Genomic DNA, 22231 nt, shown 5'->3' with positions numbered 1-22231 from the left:
AAGGGGTGGAGGTGTTTTTTTTTTTAATTTGTTTATTTATCAATCGACACACAGGCGAGATTATACAAGAACATTACATATAGTATCTCAGGTCATGTAACCCAGAGTCCCCGTCACCCACCCCGCACATTCCCGGCAAGCATAGTTCTCGGCTTTAGTCAGTCTGGCTCGGCGGCACTGGTGGGTCCTCCATAGCGTCAAGGGCCCTTGTGATCAGGGGCGGTTTGTGGGTCAGGGCCAGATAATTCCAGTCATAGTCTAGCACTGGTTCCCAGATATCCTGAAAACGATGAAGCAGTCCCGTCCTGGCTGCTGTGACTTTCTCAGCTATTAGAATATCTCAAAGTTTGACCCAGCAAAGGGCCATCAAGGGTCCGTCCGCGGACTTCCAGGTGCGGGCTACCGTGATCTTAGCCGCTAATAGGAACTGGGATATCAGGGCCGCTCTTCTCCCCGACCGCGGGTACGAGCCTCATAATGGAATACCTAAAAGGACCTGTTCGGGCGTGAGCAGAATGATCGCCTGGGTGACGTCTTTAATGGTGGCTAGACAGAGAGACCAAAACTCCTGCACCCGGGGGCATGTCTAGCAGATGTGGAAGTAGGATCCTGGGAGGCCGCAAAGTCGCCAACAGTGAGGGTTTAGTGCTGGTTGGAAGTGATGAAGGCATAGAGGGGGGGGGTAATACCAGCGCAGGAGTAGTTTATGGGCACACTCCCTGTTGATTATACAGCAGGAAGACGTCCGCGTTCCTGTCCAAATGTCTACCCATGTATGGTCCTCGATGGCGTGTCCGAGGTCCGTTTCCCATTCGGACATGTAAGAAGGCCTGGACTGGAGGGGGTCCTCCTGCAGCAGCCTATACAAGGTCGATATTTTCCCCCGGGCCGGTAGGTCGCTCACCGTCGGTTCCAGTGAGGTAAGGGGTCTTGTGGCCGCCGCTCGGGTCTGTGGGTGAGAGCACCAGTGTCTGAGCTGAGCGTAGGAGTACCTATCCGTTTCCGCTAACTGAAAAGTCATCTTGCATCGTTCAAAGGTTAGGGGGGAGTCCCCATCAAAAAGTTGTCCTAAAGTGGCGAGGCCCCCTGCGACCCAGTTTCTGAAGTTTTGGGGACGGGCCCCAGGGGAGAAAGCTGGGTTGAGGAAGATTGGGGAGAGCGCACTCCAGTCTCCTGGGACGCCCCGGTGTCTGCGAGCCCACTTATGTTTTGTAGCTGTGAGAGTGCCCGGCCAGCTGCGGGGTAAAGCTGTGGGTAAGAACGGGAGGAAGCGAAGGGGAAGAGAGAGGCAGGATTGTTCGATCTCCACCCATTTCGGTTGACCCGTAGCAAGTCCCCATGCCTGGAGGTGGGCCAGCTGTGCCGCCATATGGTATTTGCGGAGGTCGGGGACCCCCAGGCCTCCCAATCTCTTGCTGGACATCATTGTTCTCCGTGGGATGCGCGGTTTCTTCCCCTTCCAGATAAAGTCCACCATCTTTCTTTGGAGCCGCTGCAAGGGGGGGAAGCGGAATGGTGATCGGGAGGGCGGCACAAGCATAGAGGAAGCGCGGGAGTAAGTTCATTTTCCACGCCATGATCCGGCCTAGGAGGGAGAGCTCTTCGGGTTGCCAGCGGGTCAGATCCTTTTCTAGTTCCTCGAAGAGTGGCGGGAAGTTAGCTCGGTAAACTTCCGTCGGGCGTGCGGGGATATGAACCCCCAAGTAGGGGATCGATTTGATGCTCCATTGAAACAGACCCCTCTTCACCAGAGCCGCCCGTTCAGCTGGCGTCATGCCCACGCCCAGCGCCACCGACTTTTGATAGTTAATTGCGAATCCCGAGACCATCCCAAAGTTGTGGGTTTCAGTTAAGGCCTCGCTCATGGATCTCTCAATGTTTGTGATGGTAAGCAAAACATCATCCGCATAGAGGGCCACTTTATGTTGCGCAGAGCCGGTGCGTAGGCCACTGATTCGGGGGTTCTTCCGGACTCGTTGAGCCAGCGGCTCCATGGCCAAAGCGAAAAGCAGAGGGGATAGAGGACATCCCTGCCTCATTCCATACGTGAGGGAGATTGGGTCCGACAAGTGCCCGTTGACTCTCAGCCTCGTCCTGGGGGACTGGTAGTTCTCCAGGATCATCTTCTGAAAGGTCGGACCGAAGCCAAAGGCCCCCAGAGTGAGGCGCAGATAAGACCAGTCCACCTTGTCGAACGCTTTAGTTGTGTCCAATGCCAATAGGGCTAGCTGTTGGGAATCCCGACTGGCGATTTCAATGAGATCCAGGGCCCTGCGGATGTTGTCTTTCGTCGACCTGTGCTTTATAAAGCCTGTTTGATCCGGGTCTATGATATTAGGGAGGATAGGTGCCAGACGGTTGGCCAAGACTTTAGAGTATATGTTGGCGTCCAAATTTAGCAACGCAACGGGTCTATATGAGCCGATATCGTGAGGGTCTTTCCCGGGCTTGGGGATAAGGACTGTAATAGATTCTTGCATCGTTGGGGTGACGGTGCCAGTGGCCACGAATGAGTTGAAGAGGCGGGCCAGAGGGGCCGCTAGTTGAGGCCGGAAGATTTTCTAGAAGCAAGTGGAAAATCCGTCCGGGCCCGGGGCTCTGTGTTTTAAGCTCTTAATGGCCGCCTCCACCTCCTCGATTGTAATCGGGGCTTCCAGGTCTTCCCCGGCCGTCTGGGTCAGGTGTGGTAGGGTCGCCTCTTGGATGTATGAGTGCTGCTTAATTGGATCTCTCGGGGCTTCCGTCATTATTTCCAGGTGGTGGGCTGTTGCCAAGCGTATTTTCTCATGGTCCGCGTAGTGGATCACCCCCTGCGGATCACGGAGGCCTAAGATAGTATTTCTGCTCTTCGCCTTTGCCAGTTTGCTAACCAGGAGCTTGTTGGCCTTGTTGTTGTGAGCGTAGTACCATTGCTTAGACTTGGTTAGCAGATTCGCCTCAGCCTCATCATAGTGGGCTTCCAGCCATTTCCTGGCCATTTGCAGGATCCTGTAGGATTTAGGGGCCCAGCCCTTCCTTTTATGTGTAGCATCAGCCTCTCGGACTGCTGCTTCCAAAGCGTCGCGTGACTCCCTCTTCCTTTTGTGGTATGCGGCTCCCTGGGCAATCAGCTCGCCTCGGAGGACCGCCTTCATGGCGTCCCAGGTGTTAGCCAGGGAAGTGTCCTCGTCCTGGTTTTCAACGAAAAAGTTCCTAATGGAGTCCCTCACTGCCATGTCTCTCAGGATAGGGTCATAGAGGCACCACCGGCGGCGTGGAGGGGGGTCTGGGTCATGAGGAGACCGCGGTTGTATACGAATTGATCGTTTTACAACTGCTTCAATTGTGAAAAGGTCAATTGTGACCCTTTAAATTCGGTCAATGGTTCATTCGAACAATTGTAAAAGACCAATTTGGGTAATACCGAGACCGCAGGGTCAGAGTAACTGGAGCATGGTCCGAAAGGATCCGGGGGCCAATTATCACATCATCAGTGAAGGACAGGATCTGTGGGGAGGTCAGGATTAGGTAAATTCTGGAGAAGGTACGATGCACATATGAGTAGAAGGTAAAGTCCCGTTCGTCTGGGGACAGAACCCTCCAAGAGTCCACAATGTTTAGTGTGCGAGGTGGAGCAAGCCAGCGGCCAACTTCAAATCTCTAGAAGACGGGGTGAGATCTGTCCTTGAGAGGGTCCGGAGCCCTGTTAAAGTCTCCTCCCATGACGACATGCCCCTCGATGAATGGGAGGAGAGAGACCTCGAGATCCTGGTAGAAGCTCTCCTGATATTCGTTCGGGGCGTACACCGAGATGAGGGTGTAGAGCTGGCCATGGATGGAGCATTTGACTGCAATAAAGCGACCCTCCTGGCACTGTAGTGAGTCAAGAATCTGAGGCTTCAGGTCTTTTGCGAATAAAATAGCGGGGCCCCCCTTCTTAGTGCCGTTAGAGGCGAGGAATTGTAGTGGGAAGAGTTTGCTTCGCAGGCGTGAAAAGTCCGCCGGGATCAGGTGCGTCTCTTGCAAAAAAGCGATCGAGCCCCGTTGTCTTGTAGCCTCTGTAGGATCGATTTCCTCTTCGGGGGGGGGGGGGGTTTCAGGCCCCTAACGTTCAAGGAGGTGAACTTGAGTTTCAAGTGAGGGGGTTGGTCCGGGCGATCTTCTTGCTGGGGGAAGGAGGTCGTGGGGGGGCATAGGTCAGCCATGGACGCGAGAGCATGATTGAGTCGGAGTCTTCTGTGGTCGAGGGTTTTTTAAACTGGTCCAACTGGTCTCCAACGGGAGAAAACACATTCAAAAGCGACCTCCAACAGGAGGACCAAAGTGCGGCGAGGGGGGTCGATTTAGAACTATCGACATGTCCCCTAGGCAACATGGCTGTCATTCGACAGCACCAACATGTTTGCAAGTCTCTCCAAGGATAAAGTGGTGTCATCTGCCTTGGAGGGGGTTATGGACCGTGTCGGATTCACGGCAAGATGTGAAGCTTAGGGTCGTTCCAGGGTAATGGTTCCAGTGCAGGCGTTAAGGCGTGTCATTTGGATTTGCGATTTCTCTGCCCTCTGGACCATGTGGTCCGTTTCGGTTTTGGGGAGGTTGCTTCTGAGGCTGGGCTTGATCGGCCCGGAGCGGAGAGGTCTAAGGTCTCTGGGGAGTCCGGGCGGAGGATTGACGTTGCATTGTCGAGGTGGCTGATGGTGCGCTGAGTGCCCTTGTATGAGAACTGTAGGGCCGTAGGAAAGAGCCATCGATAATGGATCTGCTGATCCCGAAGAAAGAGTGACAGAGGCCGGAGCATTCTGCGCTTTTGAAGACTCAGCGGGGAGAGGTCCTGGAAGATCTGTATCGGGATTCCCTGAAATGAGAGCTCGTTCTTAGAGCGGCCAATCGCTGCTATGGCCTCCTTGGTGGTGTAGAAGTGGACCCTAGTGATCACGTCTGGGGGGGTCCGTATCGACCCCTCGGCGAGGGCGCAGTCTGTGGGTCCGATCCAGCAGCAGTTGAGTCTTGTTCAGGTCTGGCAGGAGGGACTGGAAGAAGGTGCTAACGTATTCCGGGAGCTCCTGATCAGAGATCGAGGCGGGCACCCCGCGAAGACGTAGGTTGCTGCGGCGGGAGCGGTTCTCCAAGTCCTCCTGTTTATGTTCGAGGATTTCGGTTCTTGCCTCCAGCGATTGGACGGTGCGTTGAATTTCCATCAGTGAGGCGGAGTGGTCCGTGGTCAGGTCCTCGACCTCGCCCACCCTCAGTTCGATGCCGGCGACTTTGTTCGGTCTGTTCCAATTTGGCGGTGAGTTCCGACATGCAGGCTCTCAATTCAGATTTAATATCGCTCATGAAAGCCTGAAGATCCTCCTTAGTTGCGAGCATTCCGCCGCCCTCAGACGTTTTCTGGGGGGTGAGCTTGAGGGGGTCCGCCTTCCCACCCTTCCCAGAGGCCTGCAGCATAGCAGAGATGTCAGCTGATTTAGGAGGCTTTAGTGCTTTGGCCATCGTTCCGCGAGGAGGGGACGTCCCCCGGGGGTGACTCCTGAGTTCTCGTTTTGCAAGGGGTTGAGGGGGGCAGCCAAAATAGATGTGCGGTGGTGGGCAAGGCCTGAGGATCCTAGGCGGTGGAGCGGACAGGTTAAGACTCCAGCTTCTCGTGAAATAGAACACTTCCTCAAAGTTGGGCAGTCCAGCGAGCTGGGCGTCCGCCTAGGAAGGTGGCGGTCGGCACCTCCGGCCGGTGGTGAGCAGACGTGGGCAGGAGCGCCCCAGGAAGTCACAGGGGGGGACACATACCGTGTGGGGTCGGAGTAGGTGGAGCTCGAGGGCCCTCCCGGTGCGGTTATTAGGCGCCCGGCGGGGGGTGTTGTGGTAGGCCTCAGGGTAACCCCGGGGGGGGGGGGCGCAGAGAGCAAGTAGCAGAGGGGCCAGAAGAGACGAAGTCGTCCCAGGGCGGTGTGTGTTGCTCAAATCGGGGCCATGCTGTAGCTGGAGATGGAGGGCGTGAAGGCTGGCCGGGGGGGGGGATTGCTGGGGCAGGGCTGAGGGGCGCCCACCTCACCTGTGCGTGGCCAACCCCCGAGCCGGGGCCACGCTGCAACAAGTAGGCCTTCGATGGTAGCCGGGGGAGGCAGGGCCCCACCCCTGAGAGAGCAGCAGGCCGAAGATGGGCAGGGGCGCCCCAGGAATCGAAGAGGGTGCTGAGGTGGAGCTGAGGGGCCGCCAATCTCAGCCGGGCGACGTGTGTTGCTCTCACTCGAGCCGGGATCACGGGGGGGGCCTCCGGTGGTAGCCGGGAGAGGCAGCAGGCAGAAAGTGGGCAGGGGCGCCTCCAGGAAGACGAGGGTGGAAGGGTCCGCAGAGAGAGCAATCCCAGCGAGTCGGGTGATCACAGGGGCCCCGGCAGCAGGCCTTGCACCATCGAGGACCAGGCACAGGGGGGGGAGACGCTCCGGTGCAGGGTGTCGGGCGGGATGAGCCTCATACGCGTCTCATGGGCAGACGATTGCAGCTAGCCGCCAGCCTGGAGCGGGTCGCGAGGATGCGGCGGCCATTTTAGGTCGTGTTACGGGAGCAGGCCTTCGCGCTCCCCGTCGCGTTTTTGCCGTTAGTGATGGCGTTATGCCCTCAAAACGTGGCCATCCACTGCCCAGGACCACAGCAGGTGAAAGCGCCCCATCACGACCAACGAACTTAGCTGGAAACGGGTAAAATTAACGCTGAGCCGCGGATCCGAGCAGAGCCCATCAGAGGAGCTGCCTCATCGCTGGCGCTCCAGGCCACGCCCCCGGGTAGAGGTGTTTTTCACCAAAGTCAGCACCCTGGTTTTGTGAAAGAGATAAAAGGGTCCCACCTGACCTGAATGGGAAGGCTTAGAGAAAATCCCAGAGCCATTCTTCACATGGGAATGATGGCAATGGAAATGGCCCCAAGTCCTGTCCTCCCCTTGTGCCTGTCTGTAAGCAGCCCATCTTTATCTCTTGACATACCTCTTTACGATGATGCTTGCCAGTCTTTTGTATCTTTGTCTGAGATCAAACAGCAAAGCAAGGAATAAACGGAAAGCATTAAAGGGAAAGCCCGTTTCAAGTGCCCTACACCACTAGTAGAGAATCTGCAACCCTGGGTTGGACATTGGAAAGACAGAATATTGGAGGGCGAAGAAGTGAGCATAGAAAAGGAGCAGTAGAAGGAGAGGAGAGAGTGATCATGATTGAAAGGAGACTGAATCCATTAGCTTTTTTGTCGGGCACAAATTCCCAAATCCCTGGAGCACACAAACAACTGGATAGAGTAGGGAAAGTTAGGAAGTCCCTGAGTGAGTTTAGCTAGAGTAGGCAGATCTGTCTCTAGGTCATCTCTACCAAAAGACAGAAATTAGAAGACTGTATGGGTCAACCTTCTGTAAATACTAACCTGGGTCAGGGTTGCCAGAGTTTGGGAGGGGGTGCTAAACAAAACAAGAGAGAGGGACATCCCTATGGCCAACGACAAGATCTTTAAAAACCTTTGAACCTCCCCTGAGTGGGTCTGATTCTTCTTCCATCTGTGACAAAATGTAGTATAGTCATTGTTAGAATATGCCACTACATGAATGACATCTTGTGATTCACTGGGAATTGAATTTGCTGGTCCTTTGTAAACCTGTGCACTATTATTCTCTATGCACTATTGATTGGCCGCTCCTGCCTTTTACACTAGGTGTACCGTTCAGCCTATATATTTCCAGTAGGAGTTCTGGCTAATTCCAAGGGTATTAAAAATACATTTCTGATGGAGACATAGCGTGCAAAGAAATTGTTTCTTCTTGCGCACCATGAGCCGCTCTTCCCTCATACTGCACTTTGACTGTGTACTGTTTGATGAGCCACCCTGCTGCTACAGAAGAAGCATTTAATGTCCATGCACATTTAAATCTTCAGTACCATGTACACCATTACTCTGAACATTTGCTTCAGATTAAACCAACAGTAAATTGTGCTGCTCTTTTCAGCACGTCACATAGTACTTTGCCTTTAGGATGTTTAACTTTCACATCTTAAATTCTGTTAGTGTTCACTAATCACTTACCTGCATTGGATTTGATTTTTGTTTGGAAGTATGTAGATTTTCTGAGTGGCAGATCCAAAAATGAGACAAGTCCCCCCGAATTAATGTTGTTTTTAAATAAAGGGGTTATTATAGGAATGCATCAAGTAAAGTTTGAAGTTCTTGGTTATGGCGACATAGCACACGTGATACCCGTTCTTGGTGGAAAATCCTTTTATTCTTGCCCAAAATATTTGACTTTCTTGGCATGATGTTTGGAGCTGCCGAGCATATGACACCTCCAGGAGTTGGGTGTCACTGTCCCCTTCTGTTTAAAGTATATTTGTGTGAATGTAGATGAACTTTCTATGGTAATGGGACCCTTATCTGCTATGTGGCAAATTGCAGTTGCCCGAGAAAAGAAAACGTCCATCGCATAAGTGTGTTGTTTCTGTTTAAGATCAGTTGATTTAATTCACTGCTCCAAAGAATGAAGAAAAGGGGTGGAGCACAAGCGCAGTCGGGACATTGAGCGGGTTAAGCTTGTTATGACATACAAGAAACTGCTGCGCTGATTGGAGCTGAGATAGGCATCCAAGAGTTTTCAGCTGAAATGTGCTGAACATGAGTGGTATGCTGCTGTGTTGCAGAGGAACCAGTTAATTCTGGAGGGAAGACGTTGTCCTGCTAACACTATGGGCCTCATCACGGGTTGGGCGGAGCAGTACAAATGTGGCGATAACGCTATTAGCTCTGCATTACCGCTCCACCCAATCCTGAATTTGGGCAGAAACTCCACCACCCAAGCAACTTGGGATCCAACACTAATAGCGCGGACCAAGTTGCAGTATCCAGGCTGATTTATCGCTGGGATACCGCCCAACTTGTGATGAGGGTTTATGTCGGGGAAGCTGAGTTCACAAGAGGATCAACGAAGCCTAGATGAAGGAACTTGAGAATGCTGGCAGGAGCATATGAACAATATGAAACCGATGGGTAGGAGGAACAAGTAGAACACAAAGGAATGTTTAGACATGGTGCTGGAGGAAGAAGAGGCGGTGAAGAGTACAAAGCAATGCTGAGTGATTGACGGCGAACCCAGAGGAATTAAATGCTGTTTCTAGTCGCAAAACTGTGCATCATAGACAGTGTAGCACTAAGACAATGAAAGTAAGCCAAGGAAAGCTGTATGGTAGGAGTTGAAGGCCAATCGCTCCCCCAAAGTGATCACAGCGGTGCAAGAGGCACTGAGAGAGCGAGAAAAAACAAAGCAATGAGATTGGTTGGTTGGAATGATTGGTTCTTACATTTTCCCAATCAGAGCATGTGCCACTGAGAAGCCTCAGGAGAACCAATGTGAACTATTTTATGAAAGTTGGAGTCCTGCTACTCCCCATTGTTGCACAAGAGGAACTGAGAGGAAGAATTACCAAGAAGTGACTGTTGGAAGTTTTGGTTGTAACACGTCTCAAGGCAAAGTATGTGGCACTGAGAGCTCTCAAGAGATACAAAATGAACTGTATTCCGGGAGTGGAAGTTCTGTCACTCGACAACACGGTGCAAAAGGTGCTTACAGAGCAGTGGTGCAATACACATATGTGAGCTGCACTGAGAGAGAGAAAGCAAACCAGTAAGGACTGTCCATTGTAAGTTGTGGATCTAACACTTTAACAAGGCAGAGCGTGTGTCACTGAGAAGTAATAGGAGAATCACAGTGAAATGTTTTCTGCGCGTGGAAGCCCTGCTACTTCCTCATAAACATAAAAAGTAATTACACAATAGTATATAACATGTATTAATAAATAATAGAAAATCCTAATTGAAAATACATGTGCATTTGAAAAGTTATCTAAGCATTAAAGAAATTTGCAATTATATATAGCCTACCCCCCAAGAAAGACAAACACGAAATACACTCATTCACACACATATACCACAATTCACCCAACCATCAGTAATTATTTTAAACCATTTTATTTTCATTTGGCGGCAAAGAAATTGTACATGCAATAAGAACGTCAACATATATCTCTTAAAGAATCAGGCTACATTATTCCTTATTGTTCTGCAGCTGATACCCCCAAGTTTTCTCCCCTCCTCCGCCCTCCCCCATTGTAGGTATTTCCCCCTCTCACTTCCCCCCCATCCTCTTTCCCATGGTCCCGGGCTTCTTGCAGCCCTTTCTCTGTCCCTTCCCCATGGTATCATCTCACTTTTTTTAAGTTCTTGGCTGTTAGGAGATCTGAATGTTTTTAAGGTTCCAAGGTTTATCAAATTGTGCTTCTCTTTCCCCAATAAAGTCTTGAAAGGTGGTCCAAGTGGAAAAGTACTTCTGATATTTCCCATCCTTTATTGCAGTCACTTTCTCCATTGTCATGACCCCCCAAACTTTTATCCACCACCATGAAGTTGTTAGCCCCTCTTTCGTCTTCCACCGTTGTGCCAGCAAAATACGTGCTGCTGTCAATAGGTGCGTTATCAGGGTGGCGGTGTGGCCTTTTGCCGCATATGACCCTTCTGCTACTGCCCTTAATAGTGTAACTTTGGGTGACAGCGGTACAGTCCTTCCCGTTATGTCTTTGATGTGTCCAAGTACTTCTTTCCAATAGGACTTTACTTTAGGGCACGTCCACAACATATGGTATAGGTCCCCTTTCTCCCCGCATTGTCTTCAACACTCTGGGGGGTACTCCGGGTTGATTTTATGTAGCCGGCAGGGGGCCATGTACCACCTGTAACAGAACTTATATGCTGCCTCCTTGATTGCTGTGCTTTTGGAGGATTTATGTGCTCTCACCCATATCTGGCCCTATTCTGTTTTGGTGAAGGGATCCCAAAAGTCCTTTTCCTAGCTCTCTTTATACGGGAGGTTATCTGTTGATTGTGCTCCATCTAGCAGTCTGTATATTCTTGATATCCCTCTCCTGAGTTCCCCCTCCCGCGTGGTTGGTTTTAGGCCCGTTGGGGTTCTTGTTCCTGCCTTTTTTTACAGCTGGGTGGGAGATCCAGAGCCTTATTTGCATGTATTTGAACCTTTCCTTTTTGTTGATTTAAAATTTCTTTTTGCACTCTATGAAGGGGATCGGGTTCCCATCCTGGAACATGTCCCGCAAGGTCAGGGCCTCTTTTCCTTTCCATCCCTTCCAGAAGCTCTGTTGAAGGCCCGGGGAGAAGTCCATGTTGTGTGCTATTGGGGAGCATGGGCCCATGCCCCGTTTGGTTTTCTTCATTTGTGTGGATATATCCCAACTACGCAAGGAGTTCTTGGTGGCTCTGAGTAGTTTCCCTTCTGCCTCTCGGGCTCTGGAGTTTAGTGCTTGAAGCGCTATTAGTGGGATGCGCGTGGATTCTTGTTCTATCCCACACCATCTTTTCACTTTCTCTTGTTTAGCCCATTTGAGCATTGGGGCCAGGTGTGCCGCCAGAATGTACCTTCCAATGTCCGGGACTCCCAGCCCCTTACACCTCCCCACCCGTAGTGGGGGACGGGTCAATACCCGTCTATGTATTCTGGGTCAAGTGGCACAGCGAGTAGAGTGCTCGCTTTGACACCCGTGCAGAGCTTGCTAACACAGGTTCGAATCCCGGTGGGGCCAAACTCAGCCTTTCATCCTTCCGAGGTCGATAAATGAGCACCACACACCGTGGCTAATAATAAGCAGCACTCAGATACCTGAGGGTTCGTAGCGCTATATAAATGCCAAATTATTATTATTATTATTATTATGGGTCTCTTTCTCCCCCATATGAACTTGTTTGTTGCATTTTGTAGTTCCTTGATTAGACGCGTTGGGATCTCTGTAGGTATTGAGCTTACCACATTTAACAGGGGGAGGGGGGAAGCATCATTTTAATCGCTGCTATCCTTGCGAACCACAACAATTCATGGTTGTCCCATCTCTGCAGGTCTGATTGCAGTTGTTTCCAGAGCGGTGGGATGTTCGCTCTGTACAGCTTCTCGGGTCCCCTCGCCAAGCGTACCCCCAGGTATTCTAGGGTGTCTTTTTCCCATGCTATAGGGAGCCTCTCCTTCATGTTCTCGATCGTCCCCGTTTCTTCCGTTACATTTAATGCCTTGGATTTGGTATAGTTTATAGTAAATTCAGATATGGAGGCAAATTTCTCTAGTTTCGCTTTGGCCTTCGGCAGTTTGTTTTCGGTATCCCCCATATATAGCATCACGTCGTCCGTGTACATTGCAATCTTGTGTGGTGTATCCCCAACCATTACCCCTTTTATTTCAGGATTGCTTCTGAATTGGATTGCCAAGGGTTTCATAGCCATTGCGAAGATCAGTGGACAGCCCTGACATGTCCCCCTCCGGATATCTATCCATTTCGATTCTTGGCCATTCAACAGGAAGGACGTGGACGGGCTTTGGTAATTCGCCAAGATCATTTTAATGAATTGCGCCCACAGCCGAATCCCTTCAGGATTAATTTAAGTATTCCCAAACTAGACTGTCGAAGGCTTGCTTGGTGTCAAGGGCTGCAATTGCAAAGTTCTTTTTGGTTCTCACCCCCCATTCCATTACATCTATGGCCCTTCTGATGTTCTCTTGGGTGGGTCTTCCTCTAATGAAGCCAGCTTGGTCCTCATGGATGATGTCTGGGAGGACAATCGACAGTCTGTTCGCTATTATTTTGGCATACAGCTTTGCATCCGTATTTAGGAGCGCTGTTGCGCGGTAGCTGGAGCATTCTGTGGGGTCTTTTCCCGGTTTTAAGGTTAGGATCATCAGAGATCTTGCCATATCCAAGGAGGTTGACCCAGTCTCTCGGATAGCGTTGAAAAGGCAGGTAAGAGGCCCTAATAGTTGTATTTGGAACATTTTGTAGTAGCCATTTCCCAGGCCGCCCGGGGCCTTGTTTCCCGGTAATGCTGAGATGGCAATCTTAATTTCCTGGGTCGTGATCCATCCCTCCAGCATTTCCCTATCTTGTTCCGATATTTGGTGCAGCTGGGTAGCTAGCAGGCAGGCTCTTTGGTCAGCCTCCTTTTAAGGTTTCTTTGTGTAGAAGTTTGTTGTGGAACTGAACCATCGTTTCCATCTTCTCTGCGTCCAACCTGGTTATTTCTCCTCTTCTGTCCTTAAGGCCTACTATGTAGTTATGGGTTTTTTGTCTGTTCAACTTGTCTGCGCCACTCTATCCGCCGTGTGGTTTTCTAGTTGGGCTCAAGTCTTCTTTAGCTCTTGCCACGCTTTTTGTGTTCGTCGAGATTTGTGGTTGTTCTCAGCCTCTTTCATTGCCCGCTCCAATTTCGGAGTTATCAGGGCTCTCTCTCTATAATATGCAGCTGATTGAGCTATAAATTCACCCCTAACCACGGCCTTCCTTGCGTCCCACACTGTTTTCCAATCCACTTCCCCATTGCCGTTCTCCCGAAAGTAGTTGTTTATGGTTTTGTCATGATGCTTACCTCCAAGGAGCCCAGCTACCCCACAGGCAGACATCATGTCCCCGAGGGAAGTCTCAGCAGCCCCAAGTAGGGGCCCTTTGGACCCAGTCCTGGCGCCTTTGGCGCCAGGCTCATATTGGTCAACAGTCCTGGCGCCATAGGCGCCAGGCTCATAAAAGATGACTTTGTGTTTAAAGGTGCTTGGTGTAAACTTACCTGATGCAGACCATGCTGCAACATCCAGGCCATCTAGAGGCCTGAATGGGACTACTTTCTCTGTGGGGACTACTTAACCACACGGGTGTGGCCGGAGGAAGAATACATACCTGAGATGAAGGATACGTACCTGGAACTACTTTGAAGGCTATTTAAGCCACGCCCAAGCAGCAACTCATGCTTCGCGTTGTTCTGCATCTAGCAGCTGGACGTTCACCGTGTCTGCTCCTGCATCCTGACTTCTGCCACACCCGCCAGCATCCTGGAACACCTGCAAAGGGAGAAGAGAAGGGAATAGGAGAAAGAGTCCTTACCTGCTAAATCCGCATTCCGGAGACATATCGCCGACGATCCTGAAAAGGAAGACATTCATTTTAAAAGCACATCGCATCGATCGCTGCAGCGCCGCATTCCACTCACCTTTACTAGGCGCCTCCATGTTCATCAGCGACCATCTGGATCCGCAGCCACATTTCAGCGCCTAGGGAGAAAAAGACCAGAACAAAGGTGAGCTAGGGAAGAGAATAAGAAAACCTTAATTTTCCATCATAAGACTTACCTGTTGGGTCATTCCCACTTCATTTCGGGTCGGTGCTGCATCCTGGCATTTCCGGACCCCGGCCCCTAAGGGGAAAAAAGAGACATCAGCGTTAGTGAGCGAATGCTAAGACATTACCTGAACGCTCATTAAAGACTTACCTGATATCTACTGGAACTGCACCTCTCACTTTGGGTCGGTGCCATATCTCCGGCATTTCCGAACCCCGGCCCCTATGGGGAAAAAAGACACAAGCATTAGTGCATTAATGCAAGGACACTAAAGGAACCTCTCATCAAACAACTCGCTTGAGTTTCCTTCGTCGGTTCCATTGCTCATCTCGGAATCTTTGTTCTGCACCTGAAATAGAGACAACAGACCATTATTATTTCGGGCTCATACTTATAAACAGAATTCTCACAGTACTTTACCGGGAAGGTCAAGCAAACTTGAACTCTCTACAATCCATGATCCAGTGAAGTAACTGGATTACAACGCGCCCCTGCATCAGAAGCAGGATGAAGAGCTCGTCCTTTCAGACCCTAAGGTGAGACTTCACAGGGAATCGCAGAAGGGTTTCGTGGAGGGTGAGAAGGGAGTGGGAGGCTTACACATTATCCCGCAGATTGTTAATACTCCCTTTTCACACACAGAAGGATATTTCTGCGAGCCAGACAAGCCAGATTTGAGGGTCCGGTCCTGTCCATCTTCCGAGTCCTGCGCTTCACCATAGAAGAGGCAACAGCACTCCAAACCAGGCCTGCGCCTCCGTGGGAGTCAGGTGAGCGTAACAGGTTTCTTCCATATGTGTCCTGAGACCCAGCTCTCGCAGGATCACTTCATTCAGTCCCTAAGGGGGGCAATTCTTCTCCTTATCAATTTCCATGCAGACTGTCACTGGGGAATGGTCGGATAGGTATTGTACCCCTATCTCCACTTTTGTCACCCGGGGGATTAGGGGTACCGAGACCAGGATCATGTCTATCCTAGAATAACCCTTGTATACGGCAGAGTAATGTGTGTACTCTCTGATGTTTTCTTGGACGAAACACCAGGTTTCGATAACTTCCAGGTCTCTAAAGACTATTGCCAGGGCCTGTCGGTTCCTTTGGTCTGCAGCTGTGGGCGGGAGGGTTTTGTCAAGGTTAGGGTCCACCACGCAGTTGAAATCCCCTCCTATGATTGTCTGGCCTTCGCACCACCTCCCTATTTTCTGTAAAAGGTTTTTGACGAATACGTCTTGCTTGTCATTGGGTGCGTACACTGCCAAGATCGTGTAGGTCTTTACTTTTATCGTCCCTTTGCTCCCCAGGTATATCCCGCCGACATCGAGTGTCAAGTGTTGCTTCTGGAACCTCAATTCCTTGTTTAGCTAAATTGCCACCCCTTTTGATTCCATTCCACTCGAGGCAAAGTATTGTTGGGGGAAGTACCTGCTCTGCATCTTTTTTTCACCCTCCTGCATGAGATGGGTTTCCTGCAGGATCGCTACTGTTTCCTGCATCCTCTCGAGTCTGCCTAGAATTGCTCGGCGTTTCCCGGGAGAATTTAGCCCCTGTCTATTTAATGCGATTATTGTTGTTTCAGCCATCGGGGTCTGGGTCACGCACTTTGCTCCTGTTTCTTGATGAGTCTTTTGGGGTCTGTCCATTCTTTTGGTGTCGGAAGTCACCTTCTTCACCCTCTCCGCTGCTTGGGCCTCTTCTCTTGTTTAGTGTTTGCCACTTCGTTACTTTTCTTCCCTTTTGACCTAGAACTCCCCCTCCCCCCTCTCTCTGTTTTTCCCAATGAGGATTCGGTGGCCTGGATGCCCGGGCGATATCCCCCCGACCCCTTCAGCTCATAGGCCATCCTCTTCCTCTGTGTATCCATGTGTCGGGAACTATTCATTTCCCGAGTTAGACTCCAATATGTACCCTGTTCCTTCCTCTGCGCTGGATTTTTGCGTTGTGTTGCGGCCTAGCTATCCTGACTAAGCCTGTCGCCATCGTCTATTCCAGTAGTTGCTTAGTTGCTGTCTTCTGTGTGATCCCTCGCTCATGATATTTAAAGGGGCCAACCAGCTTCTTCCCTCTGTTCGGTCCCCTTTTCCTCTCCGATGACCATTCCCGGAAATTGCTTTGGCTGTTGGGCGCGCTATGTTGTGGGTTAGCTTCTTCCAGGCTCTGTTCTTCGTATAGCCGTAACAGCAAGAGGCCCTCTTCACTGATCCTCCTTTGCTTTCCTTCCAAAAGGAAGGTAAGGCCAAATGGGTAGGTCCATCTGTACATGATTTGTTTAGTTTGTAGGTCTTTCGCTACTGGCCGCATGAGCCTCCGCTTATGGAGCATGACCAATGCCAAGTCCTGGTACAGCTGTATGCGGCCACCATTGATTGTGAGTTTTTTTATGAGTGTGTGCAGCCCTCAGTATGTCCTCCTTCAGCGCGTAGGATGTCATGGCTACGAGGACATCCCTAGTACTCGCCCCCGGCTCGTTCCTTCTGGGGCCCACTCGATGGATCCTGTCAAACCTGAACCTTTCCGGTGGTAAGTCATTCAGCATGCTGCTAAAGCAGTGTTGCATGGTATCCCGAAGGTCTTTATCTTGGATTGTTTCTAGAAGGCCTTTGACTCTGATATTAGATCTCCGGGACCTGTTTTCTAAATTCTCAGTTTCAATTTCGAGGTTGTTTGTGGCCTTAGCGATCTGGTCCAGTAAGATGCTATTCTGCTTTGTTTCTTCTGCCATACATGAAAGCCCATTTTCAACTACGTCCACTCTGTCCCCCAATTCATTTATTTCTTTTCTGACCTCTTAGAGAGGATTTCAGTTCTTCCTTCATTGACGCTATTTGGCTTTGGAGCGTATTTGTCATCCTGGTTTCCATGCCGGGGTGCGGCTGACCGTGCCTAATCCATCTGTGGCGGAGGCAGAGGGGGGCTGGGGAGCAGGTTGTTGTTTCATGTTCCAGCAGCTCTCGAGCTGCCGTTCTAAGTTTTTTGCTGGCGTCCTGGTTTTTGAAAGGGCGTTTCTTGATTTAGTTCCTGGCATCAACATCACTCTGTGTAGAATCCCTGGGGAGAAGGTCTCTATCGGTTTTTACTAGACAACAGGAGTTTACCCTGCCACAGTTCGCTCTCTCTCTCTCTCTCTCTCTCTCTCTCTCTCTCTCTCTCTCTCTCTCTCTATCTCTCTCTCTCTCTCTCTCTCTCTCTTCTCTTTACAGGTTAAAGCTTCTCATTGTTGAGGACCTAGTTTTGTTGGGTCATATCCTTCTTGGCTGTGGTGGGTTGTGTGGTGTTGTGGGTCCTCTATTAGGCTTCTATTTTTTCCTTTAGTCGCACTGGTTGTAGTGCGTTCTATAATCCCCTCATTGTGCCAGATTCTCTGGATTCTCCCAGGGGCGGTCTTCCCCTGATACTCTGGTCCGGTAGGTTCTGAGTCAGAACCCCACTTTCGCCCCTGTGAGCGGGTTATCCCTGAGCTTCACTCTGTTAGGTGGGTGGGTTTGGGATAAGTTGCCCTCTGGTTCTCATCGTAGATGTTTGAGGTCGTTTCTGGCTCTTCAGAGCATCAGAGCCAAGCCTGGTCTTCCTGCTAGCTTTTTGTGCCTCTATCTTTCTGTCCCTGTTGGTTTTTTTTTCCGGGCCACTTACTCTCCCTCCAGTGTTATGGGGTGGCGGTGTGAGGCTTCAGTATAGTCTTCTGGCCCTCCCCCATAGCTATTAGGAGTGCAGCTCTTTGGATCCGGCCGCAGCCTCCCCTCAAGCTTTGGGGTTTCACAGGCTCTATCGCCCTACTTTCCCCAGGCAGTGGCCCCCCAGAGGGGCGGCTGGCTATCCCTGCAGTTCCGGGAGATTTCCACCTCGGCTGCAGTCTGTAACCGGGGCTTTCTCTCCTTCCCCATGGTGCCGTATCTGGGGCATCCCCGCTCCCGGCTGTCCACTTACTTCACAGGCTGACTTTGTTGTCCCGTCGTACCAGCGGGCCCGGGTTCTCCGTTTCACGATCCCAGGATCAGGGTTGCAGGAGCTTCTTTCGACGGCCAAGGGACCACCTCGGTTCTCGCCTGGTGAGCAGCGTGGAGGATCTTTCGTCTGATTCCCTTAGCTGGTGTCAAGGCCGGGCTCTGCAGCCCCATCGTTGTCGGGGCGTCTGGCTGCTCACTCCGATATGGGCACCTTCCTCCGCACCTGAGGCTCAGCCTGGGCACTCTGCACCTTCTCCGGCGACAAAGTCCACGGCTTGCTGGTCACCCGAGTCCGCTGGTCTCTTGTTCGCTCCACTCCTGTTGGCTGTTGCAGGGGCGCTGCCAACTGCCGCAGCTCTGTTCCCTTCACCTCTCCGGGCCTCTCTGCACCACGCGGCTCGCTCGTAGTATAGCGATGTTTGCTTCCAAAGTCCCCAGCGTTCTTTTCAGGATTTCTGCGGTTGCTTCTCCAATAGATCGGCTCAGGCTGACTGGGAGTCTGCTTTTGTAGTGCCGATTTGTACACCTTTCTACACCTTCATGCATGGAGGACACAGGGTAAACGTCCCTAGGGCCCGGCGGCCATCTTGGAATCCACCATCAGTAATTTTAACCATCTTTCATACATCTACCCATACTCACAGTTCAACCATACAACTCATTAAAGGATGTCCACATTTCAAGATATCTCTCCGTCATATCCTACTAAATGACACCTTATCAAAACTAGATAAAATTTGCATCTAACAAATCAAATCGTCCACCTGCAGCTTTTTCTGTGTCTTCCAGACCATCATTATTTGTTTAACTGCCATCACTAATCACTTGTCTATCCCATCAGCTATTTCCCTGTGCTATTTTACATCTACCAGCCTTTGATAGTAGTACCACTGATAACAGCCAATGTGGAAATGAAATGCCCATAATCAAATCTACCCTATGCAAAACTTTTTTCCAGTAATCACGCACCCACACACATTCCCACAGCATATTTAACAAAGTACCCACTTCCGAGCCACAACCCCAACATATATCATTATTTCTGATGTTTGTTAATCTGCTTAGAATCACATGCTGTGCATAGTCCGACATCCAGTCATCACCGCGGAGTATTGCATTTTGTTTTTCGTAGTCGAAAAGACGACGTCGACAAGGCGTGTCTGTAACACTATCCGTATAATGACGTGCAGTGTACCCACAACCCCTCATGCGTCAAGGTCCCTCAGATTGTTTTTTTACGCCCAGTTATTGGTCGCCTTTATGCGAAGCTCCTCGAGACACATTGCAAATTCATTTCCTCGACCCATGGTCGTTTATTATTATTATTAACTATCACATAGATCCCTCCCTTGACGTAGCTGCCAAGCTGTTCTCCGCAGAGCAAGATCTTCGATGGAGGGACGAGCGGAGGAGATCCTTCGGCGCTGCTGAACACGTGGCCAGGCCTTGCCGGCCTAACACAGTAGGGAGAGTGGGGTTGTTGGTCATTTCTTTGTTAACACTCTGAGAATGCCTTTCTCTTTCCCCTCCCTCTCTTTCGAGGTCGTAATCACATTTCATGCCCTCAGCTATGGAGAGGACGCCCTTTAGGTTTTGCCCACGTTGCAAGGGCAAGTTTACCTGGAAGGACAAGCACAAACGGTGTAACCGTGGCTTGCCCCTCGATCACAAAGAGGACGGCTGTGCGGCCTGTAAGTTACTTAAACCCAAAACTTTAAAGGACTGCAGGGTCAAAAGGTGGGCAGCCTATGCGATGTCTAGGTCTGACTCCTCGCCAGCTGCTGCCGCCGCCGAATGTGACAAGGACAGTGATTACACGGCCTCCGTAACGGAGGTTGTAGACCTCTCGAAGGAGCGTTCCCGCTCCTCGTCGTCCTTCCCTGGCCCCGACAAGCCCGGCTCATGCCCGCTTATGGGGATGAACACCCCGGGAACAAGGACAAACACAGAAAAACACATAAGCACATACCCCACGGCACGCATTTGTCGAAGACGAAGGCAGCCATAGCGTCAACAGAGGCGTTGGGTCCTCCTGCGTCTTCCGCCGACCGTAAGGGTCGCAAGCCCTACCCGCCACCGCTTCTGCGACTGGGTTTTCTGTAAATAAGGGTGCTAACCCCAAATCCTCAGGTGACGCGCCTCGCAAGAGTGCATACGTTGCCAGCAAGGACTCGGCATTGTCTAGCGCGACGGCGGCTGATCCCTCGACGGAGAAGCTGATCGCCGAAAGCCTTGCGCGTATAGCTTCTAAAGACGGCCAGAGACGGACGGCGGGTGACACATCGAAAACCGCTCACAAGGCCAAAGAAATGCTGAGGACGCCGGAGAATAGGCTGGGACAGCTCCCACCGTCGACAGCATGCGTAGCCAGCGAGAGGGTTTCTCAGAAGGTGAAGGGACTCTATCTTCGACGCTATGGGACAGAACTAAGCAACTAAAGGGAGAGGGAACTCCCTTTTCACTCCCAGACCGCTCTGGCCTTCCTTACTGGACTGTAGAGAGGTTCCAGTCATGTATGGACAAGTTAGACAGGTTCATGGCCATCCCAGAAAATAGGACACCCAAGAGACCAAGGGAGGCACTCCAGGAGGGGCCATGGGCTAAATACCCGAAGCTCTTTAACCCCCTACAGGAAGACATGAACTCTTACGACCTCACTGAAGAGGTCTCTCACTTCCAGGAAGAGGATGAGTTTGTGAATAATGAAGACCAACAAGAGGGAGAAGGTTTTCATGATGACACTAACATAGGTGAGGAGGGCTACGAGGAGGACCAAGGTGAAGGTGGCTTACAGCCCTGGCAGTCGCCATCAGGGTCTACAGACCCCGACATTATAGACTTTTCTTCTCCTCAGACCACACCGGTCAGGAACTCATCTCCAGTAGAAGATCAGCCCACCTTCAGTGCGCTACTGAGGAAGGCAGCAGCGCATTTTGAAGTTGAAACTGGGGAGGTCACCCCAGATACTGATTTCGTCGAGAGGATTATTAAAGAAAAACCTCCCACTAGTCAAACTATTCCTATCCTCGCCTCGGTTAAGAGACGACTCACCCCATCGCTGTCCACCCCCGCGCTGGTAAGAAGGGTCAATCCAAGAATCGAGAAATTGTTCTCACCCTCTGTCAGACCCATTATATATCAGGGGTCACTCAGTCCCGGACTCCTTAATGGTGACTAACACAAGGAAGAGGGCTGGGGTTCCACTGTCAACCAGCGAGGCACCTCCAGATAAGGAAGGGAAAAAGCTTTATGCCTTGGGCAAAAGAATTTCCGCCTCGGCAGCGTTTTCAATTAGGATTGCCAATAATAATACATTGTTGGCAAGCTATGCTGATGCTCAATGGGGAAAGCTTAAGCAGAACATCAAAGAAGCCCCTGAACCTCTAAGAACTTGCTTATTGGCTACAGTTACAGAAGGAGCTCTGGTCAACCAGAGCATCATTAAGAACACTCTTGATGCGGCAGAAACTGCTGGCCATTCTTTGGTGCAGGGAATTCTGCTGAAGCGTCACGCCTGGCTTCGCAATTCCGGTTTCAAGGCAGAAACGCAGGCGTCAATAGCCAATAGAAGAATCAAATCTCTTTGGAAGGGCAGTGGACGATGCACTGGAAAATGCGAAGAAAGAATTCGACACCATAAAGACCTTAGACTAAATCTCAAAGCCTCCAAACAGGCGTGGATTTGGGAACAAGCGCTTTTTCCGTGGCCAACATCAACGGCAGCAGCAACAGCATTTCACTGCAGGCAACTGGCCCTCTAATCAGGGTACCAGTAACCAGTATAACCAAAGAGGACAACGCCGTGGCAAGGGCAGAGGCCGAGGCTCCAGCCCCAGAGGCACCCCGGCAAGTAACACCAAATGACCCGAAGGTTCGGGTCCCCTCCCATGCGTCTCCGGTTGGGGGCCGGATAACATCGTTCCTTTCAGCATGGGAGGGAATAACATCAGACCGGTGGGTATTGTCAACCGTAGCCTACGGGTACTTATAGAGTTCAATCGGTCCCCCACCTACAGACCTCCAAGGGGACGACGCCTGTCACCAGAACACCTCGTCACCCTCCTGCAAGAAGTAGAACAGCTGCTACAGAAAGGAGCAATAGAGGTCGTGCCCCTATCTCAGGTAATGGA

General features: G+C 51.0%; 1 protein-coding gene across 2 annotated transcripts in view; it reads left to right on the top strand.

Moving 5' to 3' along the window:
• Window positions 1-22231, top strand: part of QRSL1 (glutaminyl-tRNA amidotransferase subunit QRSL1) — a 522490-nt gene that overhangs the window by 442169 nt on the left and 58090 nt on the right. The gene's annotated exons all lie outside the window — the stretch shown is intronic.

This window comes from Ambystoma mexicanum, chromosome 4p (genome assembly GCF_040938575.1).
Source record: "Ambystoma mexicanum isolate Mex_15411 chromosome 4p, UKY_AmexF1_1, whole genome shotgun sequence".
In the NCBI taxonomy this organism is placed as follows: domain Eukaryota; kingdom Metazoa; phylum Chordata; class Amphibia; order Caudata; family Ambystomatidae; genus Ambystoma; species Ambystoma mexicanum.
Note: the sequence above shows the minus strand (reverse complement) of the source record. Positions and strands in the feature narration are given on the sequence as shown.